Source organism: Hyla sarda, unplaced genomic scaffold, assembly GCF_029499605.1.
Source record: "Hyla sarda isolate aHylSar1 unplaced genomic scaffold, aHylSar1.hap1 scaffold_1755, whole genome shotgun sequence".
NCBI classification, from domain to species: Eukaryota; Metazoa; Chordata; class Amphibia; order Anura; family Hylidae; genus Hyla; species Hyla sarda.
The window spans coordinates 1-24278 of record NW_026608399.1 but is presented as its reverse complement, the minus strand read 5'-3'; the positions used below and the strand labels follow the sequence as shown (position 1 = coordinate 24278).

At 46.2% G+C, this 24278-nt stretch overlaps 11 non-coding genes across 11 annotated transcripts; all 11 read right to left on the bottom strand.

Annotated features, from left to right (window-relative positions):
• Nucleotides 1-461: 461 nt before the first annotated feature.
• LOC130313377 (U2 spliceosomal RNA) lies at nt 462-652 on the bottom strand. The gene has a single exon (XR_008861309.1). It is a non-coding gene; the product is annotated as a U2 spliceosomal RNA (small nuclear RNA).
• Nucleotides 653-2755: 2103 nt separating this feature from the next.
• Nucleotides 2756-2946, bottom strand: LOC130313354 (U2 spliceosomal RNA). The gene has a single exon (XR_008861288.1). It is a non-coding gene; the product is annotated as a U2 spliceosomal RNA (small nuclear RNA).
• A 2095-nt stretch (nt 2947-5041) lies between these two features.
• LOC130313353 (U2 spliceosomal RNA) lies at nt 5042-5232 on the bottom strand. Its single transcript, XR_008861287.1, has one exon. It is a non-coding gene; the product is annotated as a U2 spliceosomal RNA (small nuclear RNA).
• A 2093-nt stretch (nt 5233-7325) lies between these two features.
• On the bottom strand, nt 7326-7516 carry LOC130313352 (U2 spliceosomal RNA). The gene has a single exon (XR_008861286.1). It is a non-coding gene; the product is annotated as a U2 spliceosomal RNA (small nuclear RNA).
• A 2088-nt stretch (nt 7517-9604) lies between these two features.
• On the bottom strand, nt 9605-9795 carry LOC130313347 (U2 spliceosomal RNA). The gene has a single exon (XR_008861282.1). It is a non-coding gene; the product is annotated as a U2 spliceosomal RNA (small nuclear RNA).
• Nucleotides 9796-11888: 2093 nt separating this feature from the next.
• Nucleotides 11889-12079, bottom strand: LOC130313351 (U2 spliceosomal RNA). The gene has a single exon (XR_008861285.1). It is a non-coding gene; the product is annotated as a U2 spliceosomal RNA (small nuclear RNA).
• A 2097-nt stretch (nt 12080-14176) lies between these two features.
• Nucleotides 14177-14367, bottom strand: LOC130313350 (U2 spliceosomal RNA). Its single transcript, XR_008861284.1, has one exon. It is a non-coding gene; the product is annotated as a U2 spliceosomal RNA (small nuclear RNA).
• Nucleotides 14368-16466: 2099 nt separating this feature from the next.
• Nucleotides 16467-16657, bottom strand: LOC130313349 (U2 spliceosomal RNA). The gene has a single exon (XR_008861283.1). It is a non-coding gene; the product is annotated as a U2 spliceosomal RNA (small nuclear RNA).
• A 2085-nt stretch (nt 16658-18742) lies between these two features.
• On the bottom strand, nt 18743-18933 carry LOC130313380 (U2 spliceosomal RNA). Its single transcript, XR_008861312.1, has one exon. It is a non-coding gene; the product is annotated as a U2 spliceosomal RNA (small nuclear RNA).
• Nucleotides 18934-21029: 2096 nt separating this feature from the next.
• LOC130313379 (U2 spliceosomal RNA) lies at nt 21030-21220 on the bottom strand. The gene has a single exon (XR_008861311.1). It is a non-coding gene; the product is annotated as a U2 spliceosomal RNA (small nuclear RNA).
• Nucleotides 21221-23299: 2079 nt separating this feature from the next.
• Nucleotides 23300-23490, bottom strand: LOC130313372 (U2 spliceosomal RNA). Its single transcript, XR_008861304.1, has one exon. It is a non-coding gene; the product is annotated as a U2 spliceosomal RNA (small nuclear RNA).
• Between the last annotated feature and the right edge of the window lie 788 nt (nt 23491-24278).

Genomic DNA, 24278 nt, shown 5'->3' with positions numbered 1-24278 from the left:
GTTATGTTACATAGTTACATAGTTAGTACGGTCGAAAAAAGACATATGTCCATCAAGTTCAACCAGGGAATTAAGGGGTAGGGGTGTGGCGCGATATTGGGGAAGGGATGAGATTTTATATTTCTTCATAAGCATTAATCTTATTTTGTCAATTAGGAACATTCAGCACCCACCCGCTATCAAGGCAGCTGCCTATCATGTCATGCCCTACCTGCACAGGTGTGCTGGCTACTCAAATGATCCAATTAAGGAGGCCATTTAGTCAGCAGCAGCAGAAGTCCTGTGCCTGGACGCTCCAACAGGGGCCAGACACAAGCAGAAGCAGAAGCAGCAGAAGCAGCAGCAGCAGCACCACCTTTTGTTTTTTGGCTGCAGCAGCAAGGCCCACAGGGCTGGCTAGCTGGCTAGCCAGCAAGCAGGTAGCAATGAAAGTAGGAATCTTTCTTTTTAACCCTGTAAGGGGGTGGTGCACTGTACCCGAAGATACTGCCATATCGGGTCAATGCATAGGGCGACGGAAGCAAGCTTCGAAATCGGCCCCCGTTCTCAAAAATCCATTTAATATATGGTCCCCAGATAGGGTACGTATCAGATATTAAACTGATAAGAACAGATACTACACTTGATCTTAGCCAAAAGGCCGAGAAGCGATAACCGTGAAAGGGGCGGGCCCAACAAGGTCCCCTTCATGGGCACTATCACTGCTTGCTGTCAGGGAGGCTGCCAGACAATTTTCCATGCACACTCTGGGCTGGGGGGCAGTCAACCACCAGTACACACAGCAGAACCTAAACCCATACCATTATTGCTAAGCAGCAAGACAGGGGCCCATTGCACTCCCACGGGGCCTTTTTAAATGCAATCCATAACCCGGATTTGCCAGGAACCCTTCTTACTCCTCCTACTTGCATGTGACACTGGGCTTAGGATCTGCATAGGAAACACACACACAAGCACACACCTACCTTTGTTGCCTGCAGATGCCTCCTTGGCTGTCCCCAAACGGTATCAAACCAACACCCACGGGAAGCTGTAAGCATAGAGGACATGCCTGCACCCCATTGGACTTACCTGTGTGGGTTAAATCCGGGTTATTTGACAACCTATGGCGGTGATGGTTCTGCTCAGGCAGAGCAGTGCTGATGCTCCTCATAAAGCTGTCGCTGCTGTGAAGGTTCTAGGTGACATCACAAATCCCTATGGTTACATACACAACAAAGCTGGGTTGTTGTTGTTTACACTCTGCAAGGCCTGTGGAAGTGAGTGACATCATAGCACTGTAGTTCTGAGGGTTCTAGATGGATGCAACAATCTCCTGTTGCTTCTATGAAGGCCATAATAGACGACATCACCAAACAGCTCCATAGTCACATACACAGCAAAGGAGAGATGTTGTTTACACCTAGTGATGTCAGTGGTATTGAGTGACATCACAGCACAGTGCTAAGGCTCCTGGGCCTGGACACAGCAGCGGCTGCAATATCTCAACGGAGAATACGTTTATATATATGTGTGTGTGTGCGCGTATATATATATATATATATATATATATATATATATATATATATATATATATATTTCTCCGCCGAAATCACTTTTAAACCCATTTCCACCTTTTTTTCCCTTCTCTTCCTCTTACTTTTTTTTCACGTTTTTTTACGTTTTTCTCCTTTTCGCCTCTTTTCTGGGCGTATTATTCTTCTTTTTCTTCTTTTTTTTCGTCTAATGCATACCCCATCAGTGCAGCAATGCTTATTCAATACCGCCAGCAGATGGAGACACTGGGGGATAATTTTCTAAGGATTTATACTGATTTTTCCTGTCTGAATTTGTCGCACAGAAAGTTGCAGGCCAAATATGTGTGACATTTCTGCGACTTTAGCTTCTAGAGCATTTTTACAACATTATACATAGGTGCTGAATACATAAAAAGCGACTGTTCAGCGACAGACAAGTCGCATCGGCTGAAAGTAGGCCAGAATGTCAGTCCATGTTGGAGCAGGTTTAGATACAGTCTAAAGTATAGATCTCAAAGTCTGTGCACAGAATTTAGCAAGGGCCTCGCACCTTCTGATGCATCAGGTAGGTGCACAATAGCATAGCCTAACCCTCTGTACTTTGGTCTATATTGATGCGGGACATAGACAGCCAGCTGATGACCAATCCATTAGTGCAATGGATGGCTGGAAGCATTTGTCTTTGCCTTTGCAATACCACAGAAGCAATGCATGGTCAATGTACAGCAATGACACACCTGTGTGAACAGCCAGGAGACCCCCCCCCCCCCCCCCCATGTTATGTTACATAGTTACATAGTTAGTACGGTCGAAAAAAGACATATGTCCATCAAGTTCAACCAGGGAATTAAGGGGTAGGGGTGTGGCGCGATATTGGGGAAGGGATGAGATTTTATATTTCTTCATAAGCATTAATCTTATTTTGTCAATTAGGAACATTCAGCACCCACCCGCTATCAAGGCAGCTGCCTATCATGTCATGCCCTACCTGCACAGGTGTGCTGGCTACTCAAATGATCCAATTAAGGAGGCCATTTAGTCAGCAGCAGCAGAAGTCCTGTGCCTGGACGCTCCAACAGGGGCCAGACACAAGCAGAAGCAGAAGCAGCAGAAGCAGCAGCAGCAGCACCACCTTTTGTTTTTTGGCTGCAGCAGCAAGGCCCACAGGGCTGGCTAGCTGGCTAGCCAGCAAGCAGGTAGCAATGAAAGTAGGAATCTTTCTTTTTAACCCTGTAAGGGGGTGGTGCACTGTACCCGAAGATACTGCCATATCGGGTCAATGCATAGGGCGACGGAAGCAAGCTTCGAAATCGGCCCCCGTTCTCAAAAATCCATTTAATATATGGTCCCCAGATAGGGGACGTATCAGATATTAAACTGATAAGAACAGATACTACACTTGATCTTAGCCAAAAGGCCGAGAAGCGATAACCGTGAAAGGGGCGGGCCCAACAAGGTCCCCTTCATGGGCACTATCACTGCTTGCTGTCAGGGAGGCTGCCAGACAATTTTCCATGCACACTCTGGGCTGGGGGGCAGTCAACCACCAGTACACACAGCAGAACCTAAACCCATACCATTATTGCTAAGCAGCAAGACAGGGGCCCATTGCACTCCCACGGGGCCTTTTTAAATGCAATCCATAACCCGGATTTGCCAGGAACCCTTCTTACTCCTCCTACTTGCATGTGACACTGGGCTTAGGATCTGCATAGGAAACACACACACAAGCACACACCTACCTTTGTTGCCTGCAGATGCCTCCTTGGCTGTCCCCAAACGGTATCAAACCAACACCCACGGGAAGCTGTAAGCATAGAGGACATGCCTGCACCCCATTGGACTTACCTGTGTGGGTTAAATCCGGGTTATTTGACAACCTATGGCGGTGATGGTTCTGCTCAGGCAGAGCAGTGCTGATGCTCCTCATAAAGCTGTCGCTGCTGTGAAGGTTCTAGGTGACATCACAAATCCCTATGGTTACATACACAACAAAGCTGGGTTGTTGTTGTTTACACTCTGCAAGGCCTGTGGAAGTGAGTGACATCATAGCACTGTAGTTCTGAGGGTTCTAGATGGATGCAACAATCTCCTGTTGCTTCTATGAAGGCCATAATAGACGACATCACCAAACAGCTCCATAGTCACATACACAGCAAAGGAGAGATGTTGTTTACACCTAGTGATGTCAGTGGTATTGAGTGACATCACAGCACAGTGCTAAGGCTCCTGGGCCTGGACACAGCAGCGGCTGCAATATCTCAACGGAGAATACGTTTATATATATGTGTGTGTGTGCGCGTATATATATATATATATATATATATATATATATATATATATATATATTTCTCCGCCGAAATCACTTTTAAACCCATTTCCACCTTTTTTTCCCTTCTCTTCCTCTTACTTTTTTTTCACGTTTTTTTACGTTTTTCTCCTTTTCGCCTCTTTTCTGGGCGTATTATTCTTCTTTTTCTTCTTTTTTTTCGTCTAATGCATACCCCATCAGTGCAGCAATGCTTATTCAATACCGCCAGCAGATGGAGACACTGGGGGATAATTTTCTAAGGATTTATACTGATTTTTCCTGTCTGAATTTGTCGCACAGAAAGTTGCAGGCCAAATATGTGTGACATTTCTGCGACTTTAGCTTCTAGAGCATTTTTACAACATTATACATAGGTGCTGAATACATAAAAAGCGACTGTTCAGCGACAGACAAGTCGCATCGGCTGAAAGTAGGCCAGAATGTCAGTCCATGTTGGAGCAGGTTTAGATACAGTCTAAAGTATAGATCTCAAAGTCTGTGCCCAGAATTTAGCAAGGGCCTCGCACCTTCTGATGCATCAGGTAGGTGCACAATAGCATAGCCTAACCCTCTGTACTTTGGTCTATATTGATGCGGGACATAGACAGCCAGCTGATGACCAATCCATTAGTGCAATGGATGGCTGGAAGCATTTGTCTTTGCCTTTGCAATACCACAGAAGCAATGCATGGTCAATGTACAGCAATGACACACCTGTGTGAACAGCCAGGAGACCCCCCCCCCCCCCCCATGTTATGTTACATAGTTACATAGTTAGTACGGTCGAAAAAAGACATATGTCCATCAAGTTCAACCAGGGAATTAAGGGGTAGGGGTGTGGCGCGATATTGGGGAAGGGATGAGATTTTATATTTCTTCATAAGCATTAATCTTATTTTGTCAATTAGGAACATTCAGCACCCACCCGCTATCAAGGCAGCTGCCTATCATGTCATGCCCTACCTGCACAGGTGTGCTGGCTACTCAAATGATCCAATTAAGGAGGCCATTTAGTCAGCAGCAGCAGAAGTCCTGTGCCTGGACGCTCCAACAGGGGCCAGACACAAGCAGAAGCAGAAGCAGCAGAAGCAGCAGCAGCAGCACCACCTTTTGTTTTTTGGCTGCAGCAGCAAGGCCCACAGGGCTGGCTAGCTGGCTAGCCAGCAAGCAGGTAGCAATGAAAGTAGGAATCTTTCTTTTTAACCCTGTAAGGGGGTGGTGCACTGTACCCGAAGATACTGCCATATCGGGTCAATGCATAGGGCGACGGAAGCAAGCTTCGAAATCGGCCCCCGTTCTCAAAAATCCATTTAATATATGGTCCCCAGATAGGGGACGTATCAGATATTAAACTGATAAGAACAGATACTACACTTGATCTTAGCCAAAAGGCCGAGAAGCGATAACCGTGAAAGGGGCGGGCCCAACAAGGTCCCCTTCATGGGCACTATCACTGCTTGCTGTCAGGGAGGCTGCCAGACAATTTTCCATGCACACTCTGGGCTGGGGGGCAGTCAACCACCAGTACACACAGCAGAACCTAAACCCATACCATTATTGCTAAGCAGCAAGACAGGGGCCCATTGCACTCCCACGGGGCCTTTTTAAATGCAATCCATAACCCGGATTTGCCAGGAACCCTTCTTACTCCTCCTACTTGCATGTGACACTGGGCTTAGGATCTGCATAGGAAACACACACACAAGCACACACCTACCTTTGTTGCCTGCAGATGCCTCCTTGGCTGTCCCCAAACGGTATCAAACCAACACCCACGGGAAGCTGTAAGCATAGAGGACATGCCTGCACCCCATTGGACTTACCTGTGTGGGTTAAATCCGGGTTATTTGACAACCTATGGCGGTGATGGTTCTGCTCAGGCAGAGCAGTGCTGATGCTCCTCATAAAGCTGTCGCTGCTGTGAAGGTTCTAGGTGACATCACAAATCCCTATGGTTACATACACAACAAAGCTGGGTTGTTGTTGTTTACACTCTGCAAGGCCTGTGGAAGTGAGTGACATCATAGCACTGTAGTTCTGAGGGTTCTAGATGGATGCAACAATCTCCTGTTGCTTCTATGAAGGCCGTAATAGACGACATCACCAAACAGCTCCATAGTCACATACACAGCAAAGGAGAGATGTTGTTTACACCTAGTGATGTCAGTGGTATTGAGTGACATCACAGCACAGTGCTAAGGCTCCTGGGCCTGGACACAGCAGCGGCTGCAATATCTCAACGGAGAATACGTTTATATATATGTGTGTGTGTGCGCGTATATATATATATATATATATATATATATATATATATATATATATATTTCTCCGCCGAAATCACTTTTAAACCCATTTCCACCTTTTTTTCCCTTCTCTTCCTCTTACTTTTTTTTCACGTTTTTTTACGTTTTTCTCCTTTTCGCCTCTTTTCTGGGCGTATTATTCTTCTTTTTCTTCTTTTTTTTCGTCTAATGCATACCCCATCAGTGCAGCAATGCTTATTCAATACCGCCAGCAGATGGAGACACTGGGGGATAATTTTCTAAGGATTTATACTGATTTTTCCTGTCTGAATTTGTCGCACAGAAAGTTGCAGGCCAAATATGTGTGACATTTCTGCGACTTTAGCTTCTAGAGCATTTTTACAACATTATACATAGGTGCTGAATACATAAAAAGCGACTGTTCAGCGACAGACAAGTCGCATCGGCTGAAAGTAGGCCAGAATGTCAGTCCATGTTGGAGCAGGTTTAGATACAGTCTAAAGTATAGATCTCAAAGTCTGTGCACAGAATTTAGCAAGGGCCTCGCACCTTCTGATGCATCAGGTAGGTGCACAATAGCATAGCCTAACCCTCTGTACTTTGGTCTATATTGATGCGGGACATAGACAGCCAGCTGATGACCAATCCATTAGTGCAATGGATGGCTGGAAGCATTTGTCTTTGCCTTTGCAATACCACAGAAGCAATGCATGGTCAATGTACAGCAATGACACACCTGTGTGAACAGCCAGGAGACCCCCCCCCCCCCCCCATGTTATGTTACATAGTTACATAGTTAGTACGGTCGAAAAAAGACATATGTCCATCAAGTTCAACCAGGGAATTAAGGGGTAGGGGTGTGGCGCGATATTGGGGAAGGGATGAGATTTTATATTTCTTCATAAGCATTAATCTTATTTTGTCAATTAGGAACATTCAGCACCCACCCGCTATCAAGGCAGCCCTATCATGTCATGCCCTACCTGCACAGGTGTGCTGGCTACTCAAATGATCCAATTAAGGAGGCCATTTAGTCAGCAGCAGCAGAAGTCCTGTGCCTGGACGCTCCAACAGGGGCCAGACACAAGCAGAAGCAGAAGCAGCAGAAGCAGCAGCAGCAGCACCACCTTTTGTTTTTTGGCTGCAGCAGCAAGGCCCACAGGGCTGGCTAGCTGGCTAGCCAGCAAGCAGGTAGCAATGAAAGTAGGAATCTTTCTTTTTAACCCTGTAAGGGGGTGGTGCACTGTACCCGAAGATACTGCCATATCGGGTCAATGCATAGGGCGACGGAAGCAAGCTTCGAAATCGGCCCCCGTTCTCAAAAATCCATTTAATATATGGTCCCCAGATAGGGGACGTATCAGATATTAAACTGATAAGAACAGATACTACACTTGATCTTAGCCAAAAGGCCGAGAAGCGATAACCGTGAAAGGGGCGGGCCCAACAAGGTCCCCTTCATGGGCACTATCACTGCTTGCTGTCAGGGAGGCTGCCAGACAATTTTCCATGCACACTCTGGGCTGGGGGGCAGTCAACCACCAGTACACACAGCAGAACCTAAACCCATACCATTATTGCTAAGCAGCAAGACAGGGGCCCATTGCACTCCCACGGGGCCTTTTTAAATGCAATCCATAACCCGGATTTGCCAGGAACCCTTCTTACTCCTCCTACTTGCATGTGACACTGGGCTTAGGATCTGCATAGGAAACACACACACAAGCACACACCTACCTTTGTTGCCTGCAGATGCCTCCTTGGCTGTCCCCAAACGGTATCAAACCAACACCCACGGGAAGCTGTAAGCATAGAGGACATGCCTGCACCCCATTGGACTTACCTGTGTGGGTTAAATCCGGGTTATTTGACAACCTATGGCGGTGATGGTTCTGCTCAGGCAGAGCAGTGCTGATGCTCCTCATAAAGCTGTCGCTGCTGTGAAGGTTCTAGGTGACATCACAAATCCCTATGGTTACATACACAACAAAGCTGGGTTGTTGTTGTTTACACTCTGCAAGGCCTGTGGAAGTGAGTGACATCATAGCACTGTAGTTCTGAGGGTTCTAGATGGATGCAACAATCTCCTGTTGCTTCTATGAAGGCCATAATAGACGACATCACCAAACAGCTCCATAGTCACATACACAGCAAAGGAGAGATGTTGTTTACACCTAGTGATGTCAGTGGTATTGAGTGACATCACAGCACAGTGCTAAGGCTCCTGGGCCTGGACACAGCAGCGGCTGCAATATCTCAACGGAGAATACGTTTATATATATGTGTGTGTGTGCGCGTATATATATATATATATATATATATATATATATATATTTCTCCGCCGAAATCACTTTTAAACCCATTTCCACCTTTTTTTCCCTTCTCTTCCTCTTACTTTTTTTTCACGTTTTTTTACGTTTTTCTCCTTTTCGCCTCTTTTCTGGGCGTATTATTCTTCTTTTTCTTCTTTTTTTTCGTCTAATGCATACCCCATCAGTGCAGCAATGCTTATTCAATACCGCCAGCAGATGGAGACACTGGGGGATAATTTTCTAAGGATTTATACTGATTTTTCCTGTCTGAATTTGTCGCACAGAAAGTTGCAGGCCAAATATGTGTGACATTTCTGCGACTTTAGCTTCTAGAGCATTTTTACAACATTATACATAGGTGCTGAATACATAAAAAGCGACTGTTCAGCGACAGACAAGTCGCATCGGCTGAAAGTAGGCCAGAATGTCAGTCCATGTTGGAGCAGGTTTAGATACAGTCTAAAGTATAGATCTCAAAGTCTGTGCACAGAATTTAGCAAGGGCCTCGCACCTTCTGATGCATCAGGTAGGTGCACAATAGCATAGCCTAACCCTCTGTACTTTGGTCTATATTGATGCGGGACATAGACAGCCAGCTGATGACCAATCCATTAGTGCAATGGATGGCTGGAAGCATTTGTCTTTGCCTTTGCAATACCACAGAAGCAATGCATGGTCAATGTACAGCAATGACACACCTGTGTGAACAGCCAGGAGACCCCCCCCCCCCCCCCCCCATGTTATGTTACATAGTTACATAGTTAGTACGGTCGAAAAAAGACATATGTCCATCAAGTTCAACCAGGGAATTAAGGGGTAGGGGTGTGGCGCGATATTGGGGAAGGGATGAGATTTTATATTTCTTCATAAGCATTAATCTTATTTTGTCAATTAGGAACATTCAGCACCCACCCGCTATCAAGGCAGCTGCCTATCATGTCATGCCCTACCTGCACAGGTGTGCTGGCTACTCAAATGATCCAATTAAGGAGGCCATTTAGTCAGCAGCAGCAGAAGTCCTGTGCCTGGACGCTCCAACAGGGGCCAGACACAAGCAGAAGCAGAAGCAGCAGAAGCAGCAGCAGCAGCACCACCTTTTGTTTTTTGGCTGCAGCAGCAAGGCCCACAGGGCTGGCTAGCTGGCTAGCCAGCAAGCAGGTAGCAATGAAAGTAGGAATCTTTCTTTTTAACCCTGTAAGGGGGTGGTGCACTGTACCCGAAGATACTGCCATATCGGGTCAATGCATAGGGCGACAGAAGCAAGCTTCGAAATCGGCCCCCGTTCTCAAAAATCCATTTAATATATGGTCCCCAGATAGGGGACGTATCAGATATTAAACTGATAAGAACAGATACTACACTTGATCTTAGCCAAAAGGCCGAGAAGCGATAACCGTGAAAGGGGCGGGCCCAACAAGGTCCCCTTCATGGGCACTATCACTGCTTGCTGTCAGGGAGGCTGCCAGACAATTTTCCATGCACACTCTGGGCTGGGGGGCAGTCAACCACCAGTACACACAGCAGAACCTAAACCCATACCATTATTGCTAAGCAGCAAGACAGGGGCCCATTGCACTCCCACGGGGCCTTTTTAAATGCAATCCATAACCCGGATTTGCCAGGAACCCTTCTTACTCCTCCTACTTGCATGTGACACTGGGCTTAGGATCTGCATAGGAAACACACACACAAGCACACACCTACCTTTGTTGCCTGCAGATGCCTCCTTGGCTGTCCCCAAACGGTATCAAACCAACACCCACGGGAAGCTGTAAGCATAGAGGACATGCCTGCACCCCATTGGACTTACCTGTGTGGGTTAAATCCGGGTTATTTGACAACCTATGGCGGTGATGGTTCTGCTCAGGCAGAGCAGTGCTGATGCTCCTCATAAAGCTGTCGCTGCTGTGAAGGTTCTAGGTGACATCACAAATCCCTATGGTTACATACACAACAAAGCTGGGTTGTTGTTGTTTACACTCTGCAAGGCCTGTGGAAGTGAGTGACATCATAGCACTGTAGTTCTGAGGGTTCTAGATGGATGCAACAATCTCCTGTTGCTTCTATGAAGGCCATAATAGACGACATCACCAAACAGCTCCATAGTCACATACACAGCAAAGGAGAGATGTTGTTTACACCTAGTGATGTCAGTGGTATTGAGTGACATCACAGCACAGTGCTAAGGCTCCTGGGCCTGGACACAGCAGCGGCTGCAATATCTCAACGGAGAATACGTTTATATATATGTGTGTGTGTGCGCGTATATATATATATATATATATATATATATATATATATATATATATTTCTCCGCCGAAATCACTTTTAAACCCATTTCCACCTTTTTTTCCCTTCTCTTCCTCTTACTTTTTTTTCACGTTTTTTTACGTTTTTCTCCTTTTCGCCTCTTTTCTGGGCGTATTATTCTTCTTTTTCTTCTTTTTTTTCGTCTAATGCATACCCCATCAGTGCAGCAATGCTTATTCAATACCGCCAGCAGATGGAGACACTGGGGGATAATTTTCTAAGGATTTATACTGATTTTTCCTGTCTGAATTTGTCGCACAGAAAGTTGCAGGCCAAATATGTGTGACATTTCTGCGACTTTAGCTTCTAGAGCATTTTTACAACATTATACATAGGTGCTGAATACATAAAAAGCGACTGTTCAGCGACAGACAAGTCGCATCGGCTGAAAGTAGGCCAGAATGTCAGTCCATGTTGGAGCAGGTTTAGATACAGTCTAAAGTATAGATCTCAAAGTCTGTGCACAGAATTTAGCAAGGGCCTCGCACCTTCTGATGCATCAGGTAGGTGCACAATAGCATAGCCTAACCCTCTGTACTTTGGTCTATATTGATGCGGGACATAGACAGCCAGCTGATGACCAATCCATTAGTGCAATGGATGGCTGGAAGCATTTGTCTTTGCCTTTGCAATACCACAGAAGCAATGCATGGTCAATGTACAGCAATGACACACCTGTGTGAACAGCCAGGAGACCCCCCCCCCCCCCCCATGTTATGTTACATAGTTACATAGTTAGTACGGTCGAAAAAAGACATATGTCCATCAAGTTCAACCAGGGAATTAAGGGGTAGGGGTGTGGCGCGATATTGGGGAAGGGATGAGATTTTATATTTCTTCATAAGCATTAATCTTATTTTGTCAATTAGGAACATTCAGCACCCACCCGCTATCAAGGCAGCTGCCTATCATGTCATGCCCTACCTGCACAGGTGTGCTGGCTACTCAAATGATCCAATTAAGGAGGCCATTTAGTCAGCAGCAGCAGAAGTCCTGTGCCTGGACGCTCCAACAGGGGCCAGACACAAGCAGAAGCAGAAGCAGCAGAAGCAGCAGCAGCAGCACCACCTTTTGTTTTTTGGCTGCAGCAGCAAGGCCCACAGGGCTGGCTAGCTGGCTAGCCAGCAAGCAGGTAGCAATGAAAGTAGGAATCTTTCTTTTTAACCCTGTAAGGGGGTGGTGCACTGTACCCGAAGATACTGCCATATCGGGTCAATGCATAGGGCGACGGAAGCAAGCTTCGAAATCGGCCCCCGTTCTCAAAAATCCATTTAATATATGGTCCCCAGATAGGGGACGTATCAGATATTAAACTGATAAGAACAGATACTACACTTGATCTTAGCCAAAAGGCCGAGAAGCGATAACCGTGAAAGGGGCGGGCCCAACAAGGTCCCCTTCATGGGCACTATCACTGCTTGCTGTCAGGGAGGCTGCCAGACAATTTTCCATGCACACTCTGGGCTGGGGGGCAGTCAACCACCAGTACACACAGCAGAACCTAAACCCATACCATTATTGCTAAGCAGCAAGACAGGGGCCCATTGCACTCCCACGGGGCCTTTTTAAATGCAATCCATAACCCGGATTTGCCAGGAACCCTTCTTACTCCTCCTACTTGCATGTGACACTGGGCTTAGGATCTGCATAGGAAACACACACACAAGAACACACCTACCTTTGTTGCCTGCAGATGCCTCCTTGGCTGTCCCCAAACGGTATCAAACCAACACCCACGGGAAGCTGTAAGCATAGAGGACATGCCTGCACCCCATTGGACTTACCTGTGTGGGTTAAATCCGGGTTATTTGACAACCTATGGCGGTGATGGTTCTGCTCAGGCAGAGCAGTGCTGATGCTCCTCATAAAGCTGTCGCTGCTGTGAAGGTTCTAGGTGACATCACAAATCCCTATGGTTACATACACAACAAAGCTGGGTTGTTGTTGTTTACACTCTGCAAGGCCTGTGGAAGTGAGTGACATCATAGCACTGTAGTTCTGAGGGTTCTAGATGGATGCAACAATCTCCTGTTGCTTCTATGAAGGCCATAATAGACGACATCACCAAACAGCTCCATAGTCACATACACAGCAAAGGAGAGATGTTGTTTACACCTAGTGATGTCAGTGGTATTGAGTGACATCACAGCACAGTGCTAAGGCTCCTGGGCCTGGACACAGCAGCGGCTGCAATATCTCAACGGAGAATACGTTTATATATATGTGTGTGTGTGCGCGTATATATATATATATATATATATATATATATATATATATATATATATATTCTCCGCCGAAATCACTTTTAAACCCATTTCCACCTTTTTTTCCCTTCTCTTCCTCTTACTTTTTTTTCACGTTTTTTTACGTTTTTCTCCTTTTCGCCTCTTTTCTGGGCGTATTATTCTTCTTTTTCTTCTTTTTTTTCGTCTAATGCATACCCCATCAGTGCAGCAATGCTTATTCAATACCGCCAGCAGATGGAGACACTGGGGGATAATTTTCTAAGGATTTATACTGATTTTTCCTGTCTGAATTTGTCGCACAGAAAGTTGCAGGCCAAATATGTGTGACATTTCTGCGACTTTAGCTTCTAGAGCATTTTACAACATTATACATAGGTGCTGAATACATAAAAAGCGACTGTTCAGCGACAGACAAGTCGCATCGGCTGAAAGTAGGCCAGAATGTCAGTCCATGTTGGAGCAGGTTTAGATACAGTCTAAAGTATAGATCTCAAAGTCTGTGCACAGAATTTAGCAAGGGCCTCGCACCTTCTGATGCATCAGGTAGGTGCACAATAGCATAGCCTAACCCTCTGTACTTTGGTCTATATTGATGCGGGACATAGACAGCCAGCTGATGACCAATCCATTAGTGCAATGGATGGCTGGAAGCATTTGTCTTTGCCTTTGCAATACCACAGAAGCAATGCATGGTCAATGTACAGCAATGACACACCTGTGTGAACAGCCAGGAGACCCCCCCCCCCCCCCCCCATGTTATGTTACATAGTTACATAGTTAGTACGGTCGAAAAAAGACATATGTCCATCAAGTTCAACCAGGGAATTAAGGGGTAGGGGTGTGGCGCGATATTGGGGAAGGGATGAGATTTTATATTTCTTCATAAGCATTAATCTTATTTTGTCAATTAGGAACATTCAGCACCCACCCGCTATCAAGGCAGCTGCCTATCATGTCATGCCCTACCTGCACAGGTGTGCTGGCTACTCAAATGATCCAATTAAGGAGGCCATTTAGTCAGCAGCAGCAGAAGTCCTGTGCCTGGACGCTCCAACAGGGGCCAGACACAAGCAGAAGCAGAAGCAGCAGAAGCAGCAGCAGCAGCACCACCTTTTGTTTTTTGGCTGCAGCAGCAAGGCCCACAGGGCTGGCTAGCTGGCTAGCCAGCAAGCAGGTAGCAATGAAAGTAGGAATCTTTCTTTTTAACCCTGTAAGGGGGTGGTGCACTGTACCCGAAGATACTGCCATATCGGGTCAATGCATAGGGCGACGGAAGCAAGCTTCGAAATCGGCCCCCGTTCTCAAAAATCCATTTAATATATGGTCCCCAGATAGGGGACGTATCAGATATTAAACTGATAAGAACAGATACTACACTTGATCTTAGCCAAAAGGCCGAGAAGCGATAACCGTGAAAGGGGCGGGCCCAACAAGGTCCCCTTCATGGGCACTATCACTGCTTGCTGTCAGGGAGGCTGCCAGACAATTTTCCATGCACACTCTGGGCTGGGGGGCAGTCAACCACCAGTACACACAGCAGAACCTAAACCCATACCATTATTGCTAAGCAGCAAGACAGGGGCCCATTGCACTCCCACGGGGCCTTTTTAAATGCAATCCATAACCCGGATTTGCCAGGAACCCTTCTTACTCCTCCTACTTGCATGTGACACTGGGCTTAGGATCTGCATAGGAAACACACACACAAGCACACACCTACCTTTGTTGCCTGCAGATGCCTCCTTGGCTGTCCCCAAACGGTATCAAACCAACACCCACGGGAAGCTGTAAGCATAGAGGACATGCCTGCACCCCATTGGACTTACCTGTGTGGGTTAAATCCGGGTTATTTGACAACCTATGGCGGTGATGGTTCTGCTCAGGCAGAGCAGTGCTGATGCTCCTCATAAAGCTGTCGCTGCTGTGAAGGTTCTAGGTGACATCACAAATCCCTATGGTTACATACACAACAAAGCTGGGTTGTTGTTGTTTACACTCTGCAAGGCCTGTGGAAGTGAGTGACATCATAGCACTGTAGTTCTGAGGGTTCTAGATGGATGCAACAATCTCCTGTTGCTTCTATGAAGGCCATAATAGACGACATCACCAAACAGCTCCATAGTCACATACACAGCAAAGGAGAGATGTTGTTTACACCTAGTGATGTCAGTGGTATTGAGTGACATCACAGCACAGTGCTAAGGCTCCTGGGCCTGGACACAGCAGCGGCTGCAATATCTCAACGGAGAATACGTTTATATATATGTGTGTGTGTGCGCGTATATATATATATATATATATATATATATATATATATATATATATATATATATTTCTCCGCCGAAATCACTTTTAAACCCATTTCCACCTTTTTTTCCCTTCTCTTCCTCTTACTTTTTTTTCACGTTTTTTTACGTTTTTCTCCTTTTCGCCTCTTTTCTGGGCGTATTATTCTTCTTTTTCTTCTTTTTTTTCGTCTAATGCATACCCCATCAGTGCAGCAATGCTTATTCAATACCGCCAGCAGATGGAGACACTGGGGGATAATTTTCTAAGGATTTATACTGATTTTTCCTGTCTGAATTTGTCGCACAGAAAGTTGCAGGCCAAATATGTGTGACATTTCTGCGACTTTAGCTTCTAGAGCATTTTTACAACATTATACATAGGTGCTGAATACATAAAAAGCGACTGTTCAGCGACAGACAAGTCGCATCGGCTGAAAGTAGGCCAGAATGTCAGTCCATGTTGGAGCAGGTTTAGATACAGTCTAAAGTATAGATCTCAAAGTCTGTGCACAGAATTTAGCAAGGGCCTCGCACCTTCTGATGCATCAGGTAGGTGCACAATAGCATAGCCTAACCCTCTGTACTTTGGTCTATATTGATGCGGGACATAGACAGCCAGCTGATGACCAATCCATTAGTGCAATGGATGGCTGGAAGCATTTGTCTTTGCCTTTGCAATACCACAGAAGCAATGCATGGTCAATGTACAGCAATGACACACCTGTGTGAACAGCCAGGAGACCCCCCCCCCCCCCATGTTATGTTACATAGTTACATACTTAGTACGGTCGAAAAAAGACATATGTCCATCAAGTTCAACCAGGGAATTAAGGGGTAGGGGTGTGGCGCGATATTGGGGAAGGGATGAGATTTTATATTTCTTCATAAGCATTAATCTTATTTTGTCAATTAGGAACATTCAGCACCCACCCGCTATCAAGGCAGCTGCCTATCATGTCATGCCCTACCTGCACAGGTGTGCTGGCTACTCAAATGATCCAATTAAGGAGGCCATTTAGTCAGCAGCAGCAGAAGTCCTGTGCCTGGACGCTCCAACAGGGGCCAGACACAAGCAGAAGCAGAAGCAGCAGAAGCAGCAGCAGCAGCACCACCTTTTGTTTTTTGGCTGCAGCAGCAAGGCCCACAGGGCTGGCTAGCTGGCTAGCCAGCAAGCAGGTAGCAATGAAAGTAGGAATCTTTCTTTTTAACCCTGTAAGGGGGTGGTGCACTGTACCCGAAGATACTGCCATATCGGGTCAATGCATAGGGCGACGGAAGCAAGCTTCGAAATCGGCCCCCGTTCTCAAAAATCCATTTAATATATGGTCCCCAGATAGGGGACGTATCAGATATTAAACTGATAAGAACAGATACTACACTTGATCTTAGCCAAAAGGCCGAGAAGCGATAACCGTGAAAGGGGCGGGCCCAACAAGGTCCCCTTCATGGGCACTATCACTGCTTGCTGTCAGGGAGGCTGCCAGACAATTTTCCATGCACACTCTGGGCTGGGGGGCAGTCAACCACCAGTACACACAGCAGAACCTAAACCCATACCATTATTGCTAAGCAGCAAGACAGGGGCCCATTGCACTCCCACGGGGCCTTTTTAAATGCAATCCATAACCCGGATTTGCCAGGAACCCTTCTTACTCCTCCTACTTGCATGTGACACTGGGCTTAGGATCTGCATAGGAAACACACACACAAGCACACACCTACCTTTGTTGCCTGCAGATGCCTCCTTGGCTGTCCCCAAACGGTATCAAACCAACACCCACGGGAAGCTGTAAGCATAGAGGACATGCCTGCACCCCATTGGACTTACCTGTGTGGGTTAAATCCGGGTTATTTGACAACCTATGGCGGTGATGGTTCTGCTCAGGCAGAGCAGTGCTGATGCTCCTCATAAAGCTGTCGCTGCTGTGAAGGTTCTAGGTGACATCACAAATCCCTATGGTTACATACACAACAAAGCTGGGTTGTTGTTGTTTACACTCTGCAAGGCCTGTGGAAGTGAGTGACATCATAGCACTGTAGTTCTGAGGGTTCTAGATGGATGCAACAATCTCCTGTTGCTTCTATGAAGGCCATAATAGACGACATCACCAAACAGCTCCATAGTCACATACACAGCAAAGGAGAGATGTTGTTTACACCTAGTGATGTCAGTGGTATTGAGTGACATCACAGCACAGTGCTAAGGCTCCTGGGCCTGGACACAGCAGCGGCTGCAATATCTCAACGGAGAATACGTTTATATATATGTGTGTGTGTGCGCGTATATATATATATATATATATATATATATATATATATTTCTCCGCCGAAATCACTTTTAAACCCATTTCCACCTTTTTTTCCCTTCTCTTCCTCTTACTTTTTTTTCACGTTTTTTTACGTTTTTCTCCTTTTCGCCTCTTTTCTGGGCGTATTATTCTTCTTTTTCTTCTTTTTTTTCGTCTAATGCATACCCCATCAGTGCAGCAATGCTTATTCAATACCGCCAGCAGATGGAGACACTGGGGGATAATTTTCTAAGGATTTATACTGATTTTTCCTGTCTGAATTTGTCGCACAGAAAGTTGCAGGCCAAATATGTGTGACATTTCTGCGACTTTAGCTTCTAGAGCATTTTTACAACATTATACATAGGTGCTGAATACATAAAAAGCGACTGTTCAGCGACAGACAAGTCGCATCGGCTGAAAGTAGGCCAGAATGTCAGTCCATGTTGGAGCAGGTTTAGATACAGTCTAAAGTATAGATCTCAAAGTCTGTGCACAGAATTTAGCAAGGGCCTCGCACCTTCTGATGCATCAGGTAGGTGCACAATAGCATAGCCTAACCCTCTGTACTTTGGTCTATATTGATGCGGGACATAGACAGCCAGCTGATGACCAATCCATTAGTGCAATGGATGGCTGGAAGCATTTGTCTTTGCCTTTGCAATACCACAGAAGCAATGCATGGTCAATGTACAGCAATGACACACCTGTGTGAACAGCCAGGAGACCCCCCCCCCCCCCCCATGTTATGTTACATAGTTACATAGTTAGTACGGTCGAAAAAAGACATATGTCCATCAAGTTCAACCAGGGAATTAAGGGGTAGGGGTGTGGCGCGATATTGGGGAAGGGATGAGATTTTATATTTCTTCATAAGCATTAATCTTATTTTGTCAATTAGGAACATTCAGCACCCACCCGCTATCAAGGCAGCTGCCTATCATGTCATGCCCTACCTGCACAGGTGTGCTGGCTACTCAAATGATCCAATTAAGGAGGCCATTTAGTCAGCAGCAGCAGAAGTCCTGTGCCTGGACGCTCCAACAGGGGCCAGACACAAGCAGAAGCAGAAGCAGCAGAAGCAGCAGCAGCAGCACCACCTTTTGTTTTTTGGCTGCAGCAGCAAGGCCCACAGGGCTGGCTAGCTGGCTAGCCAGCAAGCAGGTAGCAATGAAAGTAGGAATCTTTCTTTTTAACCCTGTAAGGGGGTGGTGCACTGTACCCGAAGATACTGCCATATCGGGTCAATGCATAGGGCGACGGAAGCAAGCTTCGAAATCGGCCCCCGTTCTCAAAAATCCATTTAATATATGGTCCCCAGATAGGGGACGTATCAGATATTAAACTGATAAGAACAGATACTACACTTGATCTTAGCCAAAAGGCCGAGAAGCGATAACCGTGAAAGGGGCGGGCCCAACAAGGTCCCCTTCATGGGCACTATCACTGCTTGCTGTCAGGGAGGCTGCCAGACAATTTTCCATGCACACTCTGGGCTGGGGGGCAGTCAACCACCAGTACACACAGCAGAACCTAAACCCATACCATTATTGCTAAGCAGCAAGACAGGGGCCCATTGCACTCCCACGGGGCCTTTTTAAATGCAATCCATAACCCGGATTTGCCAGGAACCCTTCTTACTCCTCCTACTTGCATGTGACACTGGGCTTAGGATCTGCATAGGAAACACACACACAAGCACACACCTACCTTTGTTGCCTGCAGATGCCTCCTTGGCTGTCCCCAAACGGTATCAAACCAACACCCACGGGAAGCTGTAAGCATAGAGGACATGCCTGCACCCCATTGGACTTACCTGTGTGGGTTAAATCCGGGTTATTTGACAACCTATGGCGGTGATGGTTCTGCTCAGGCAGAGCAGTGCTGATGCTCCTCATAAAGCTGTCGCTGCTGTGAAGGTTCTAGGTGACATCACAAATCCCTATGGTTACATACACAACAAAGCTGGGTTGTTGTTGTTTACACTCTGCAAGGCCTGTGGAAGTGAGTGACATCATAGCACTGTAGTTCTGAGGGTTCTAGATGGATGCAACAATCTCCTGTTGCTTCTATGAAGGCCATAATAGACGACATCACCAAACAGCTCCATAGTCACATACACAGCAAAGGAGAGATGTTGTTTACACCTAGTGATGTCAGTGGTATTGAGTGACATCACAGCACAGTGCTAAGGCTCCTGGGCCTGGACACAGCAGCGGCTGCAATATCTCAACGGAGAATACGTTTATATATATGTGTGTGTGTGCGCGTATATATATATATATATATATATATATATATATATATATATATATATTCTCCGCCGAAATCACTTTTAAACCCATTTCCACCTTTTTTTCCCTTCTCTTCCTCTTACTTTTTTTTCACGTTTTTTTACGTTTTTCTCCTTTTCGCCTCTTTTCTGGGCGTATTATTCTTCTTTTTCTTCTTTTTTTTCGTCTAATGCATACCCCATCAGTGCAGCAATGCTTATTCAATACCGCCAGCAGATGGAGACACTGGGGGATAATTTTCTAAGGATTTATACTGATTTTTCCTGTCTGAATTTGTCGCACAGAAAGTTGCAGGCCAAATATGTGTGACATTTCTGCGACTTTAGCTTCTAGAGCATTTTTACAACATTATACATAGGTGCTGAATACATAAAAAGCGACTGTTCAGCGACAGACAAGTCGCATCGGCTGAAAGTAGGCCAGAATGTCAGTCCATGTTGGAGCAGGTTTAGATACAGTCTAAAGTATAGATCTCAAAGTCTGTGCACAGAATTTAGCAAGGGCCTCGCACCTTCTGATGCATCAGGTAGGTGCACAATAGCATAGCCTAACCCTCTGTACTTTGGTCTATATTGATGCGGGACATAGACAGCCAGCTGATGACCAATCCATTAGTGCAATGGATGGCTGGAAGCATTTGTCTTTGCCTTTGCAATACCACAGAAGCAATGCATGGTCAATGTACAGCAATGACACACCTGTGTGAACAGCCAGGAGACCCCCCCCCCCCCCCCCCATGTTATGTTACATAGTTACATAGTTAGTACGGTCGAAAAAAGACATATGTCCATCAAGTTCAACCAGGGAATTAAGGGGTAGGGGTGTGGCGCGATATTGGGGAAGGGATGAGATTTTATATTTCTTCATAAGCATTAATCTTATTTTGTCAATTAGGAACATTCAGCACCCACCCGCTATCAAGGCAGCTGCCTATCATGTCATGCCCTACCTGCACAGGTGTGCTGGCTACTCAAATGATCCAATTAAGGAGGCCATTTAGTCAGCAGCAGCAGAAGTCCTGTGCCTGGACGCTCCAACAGGGGCCAGACACAAGCAGAAGCAGAAGCAGCAGAAGCAGCAGCAGCAGCACCACCTTTTGTTTTTTGGCTGCAGCAGCAAGGCCCACAGGGCTGGCTAGCTGGCTAGCCAGCAAGCAGGTAGCAATGAAAGTAGGAATCTTTCTTTTTAACCCTGTAAGGGGGTGGTGCACTGTACCCGAAGATACTGCCATATCGGGTCAATGCATAGGGCGACGGAAGCAAGCTTCGAAATCGGCCCCCGTTCTCAAAAATCCATTTAATATATGGTCCCCAGATAGGGGACGTATCAGATATTAAACTGATAAGAACAGATACTACACTTGATCTTAGCCAAAAGGCCGAGAAGCGATAACCGTGAAAGGGGCGGGCCCAACAAGGTCCCCTTCATGGGCACTATCACTGCTTGCTGTCAGGGAGGCTGCCAGACAATTTTCCATGCACACTCTGGGCTGGGGGGCAGTCAACCACCAGTACACACAGCAGAACCTAAACCCATACCATTATTGCTAAGCAGCAAGACAGGGGCCCATTGCACTCCCACGGGGCCTTTTTAAATGCAATCCATAACCCGGATTTGCCAGGAACCCTTCTTACTCCTCCTACTTGCATGTGACACTGGGCTTAGGATCTGCATAGGAAACACACACACAAGCACACACCTACCTTTGTTGCCTGCAGATGCCTCCTTGGCTGTCCCCAAACGGTATCAAACCAACACCCACGGGAAGCTGTAAGCATAGAGGACATGCCTGCACCCCATTGGACTTACCTGTGTGGGTTAAATCCGGGTTATTTGACAACCTATGGCGGTGATGGTTCTGCTCAGGCAGAGCAGTGCTGATGCTCCTCATAAAGCTGTCGCTGCTGTGAAGGTTCTAGGTGACATCACAAATCCCTATGGTTACATACACAACAAAGCTGGGTTGTTGTTGTTTACACTCTGCAAGGCCTGTGGAAGTGAGTGACATCATAGCACTGTAGTTCTGAGGGTTCTAGATGGATGCAACAATCTCCTGTTGCTTCTATGAAGGCCATAATAGACGACATCACCAAACAGCTCCATAGTCACATACACAGCAAAGGAGAGATGTTGTTTACACCTAGTGATGTCAGTGGTATTGAGTGACATCACAGCACAGTGCTAAGGCTCCTGGGCCTGGACACAGCAGCGGCTGCAATATCTCAACGGAGAATACGTTTATATATATGTGTGTGTGTGCGCGTATATATATATATATATATATATATATATATATATATATTTCTCCGCCGAAATCACTTTTAAACCCATTTCCACCTTTTTTTCCCTTCTCTTCCTCTTACTTTTTTTTCACGTTTTTTTACGTTTTTCTCCTTTTCGCCTCTTTTCTGGGCGTATTATTCTTCTTTTTCTTCTTTTTTTTCGTCTAATGCATACCCCATCAGTGCAGCAATGCTTATTCAATACCGCCAGCAGATGGAGACACTGGGGGATAATTTTCTAAGGATTTATACTGATTTTTCCTGTCTGAATTTGTCGCACAGAAAGTTGCAGGCCAAATATGTGTGACATTTCTGCGACTTTAGCTTCTAGAGCATTTTTACAACATTATACATAGGTGCTGAATACATAAAAAGCGACTGTTCAGCGACAGACAAGTCGCATCGGCTGAAAGTAGGCCAGAATGTCAGTCCATGTTGGAGCAGGTTTAGATACAGTCTAAAGTATAGATCTCAAAGTCTGTGCACAGAATTTAGCAAGGGCCTCGCACCTTCTGATGCATCAGGTAGGTGCACAATAGCATAGCCTAACCCTCTGTACTTTGGTCTATATTGATGCGGGACATAGACAGCCAGCTGATGACCAATCCATTAGTGCAATGGATGGCTGGAAGCATTTGTCTTTGCCTTTGCAATACCACAGAAGCAATGCATGGTCAATGTACAGCAATGACACACCTGTGTGAACAGCCAGGAGACCCCCCCCCCCCCCCCCATGTTATGTTACATAGTTACATAGTTAGTACGGTCGAAAAAAGACATATGTCCATCAAGTTCAACCAGGGAATTAAGGGGTAGGGGTGTGGCGCGATATTGGGGAAGGGATGAGATTTTATATTTCTTCATAAGCATTAATCTTATTTTGTCAATTAGGAACATTCAGCACCCACCCGCTATCAAGGCAGCTGCCTATCATGTCATGCCCTACCTGCACAGGTGTGCTGGCTACTCAAATGATCCAATTAAGGAGGCCATTTAGTCAGCAGCAGCAGAAGTCCTGTGCCTGGACGCTCCAACAGGGGCCAGACACAAGCAGAAGCAGAAGCAGCAGAAGCAGCACCACCTTTTGTTTTTTGGCTGCAGCAGCAAGGCCCACAGGGCTGGCTAGCTGGCTAGCCAGCAAGCAGGTAGCAATGAAAGTAGGAATCTTTCTTTTTAACCCTGTAAGGGGGTGGTGCACTGTACCCGAAGATACTGCCATATCGGGTCAATGCATAGGGCGACGGAAGCAAGCTTCGAAATCGGCCCCCGTTCTCAAAAATCCATTTAATATATGGTCCCCAGATAGGGGACGTATCAGATATTAAACTGATAAGAACAGATACTACACTTGATCTTAGCCAAAAGGCCGAGAAGCGATAACCGTGAAAGGGGCGGGCCCAACAAGGTCCCCTTCATGGGCACTATCACTGCTTGCTGTCAGGGAGGCTGCCAGACAATTTTCCATGCACACTCTGGGCTGGGGGGCAGTCAACCACCAGTACACACAGCAGAACCTAAACCCATACCATTATTGCTAAGCAGCAAGACAGGGGCCCATTGCACTCCCACGGGGCCTTTTTAAATGCAATCCATAACCCGGATTTGCCAGGAACCCTTCTTACTCCTCCTACTTGCATGTGACACTGGGCTTAGGATCTGCATAGGAAACACACACACAAGCACACACCTACCTTTGTTGCCTGCAGATGCCTCCTTGGCTGTCCCCAAACGGTATCAAACCAACACCCACGGGAAGCTGTAAGCATAGAGGACATGCCTGCACCCCATTGGACTTACCTGTGTGGGTTAAATCCGGGTTATTTGACAACCTATGGCGGTGATGGTTCTGCTCAGGCAGAGCAGTGCTGATGCTCCTCATAAAGCTGTCGCTGCTGTGAAGGTTCTAGGTGACATCACAAATCCCTATGGTTACATACACAACAAAGCTGGGTTGTTGTTGTTTACACTCTGCAAGGCCTGTGGAAGTGAGTGACATCATAGCGCTGTAGTTCTGAGGGTTCTAGATGGATGCAACAATCTCCTGTTGCTTCTATGAAGGCCATAATAGACGACATCACCAAACAGCTCCATAGTCACATACACAGCAAAGGAGAGATGTTGTTTACACCTAGTGATGTCAGTGGTATTGAGTGACATCACAGCACA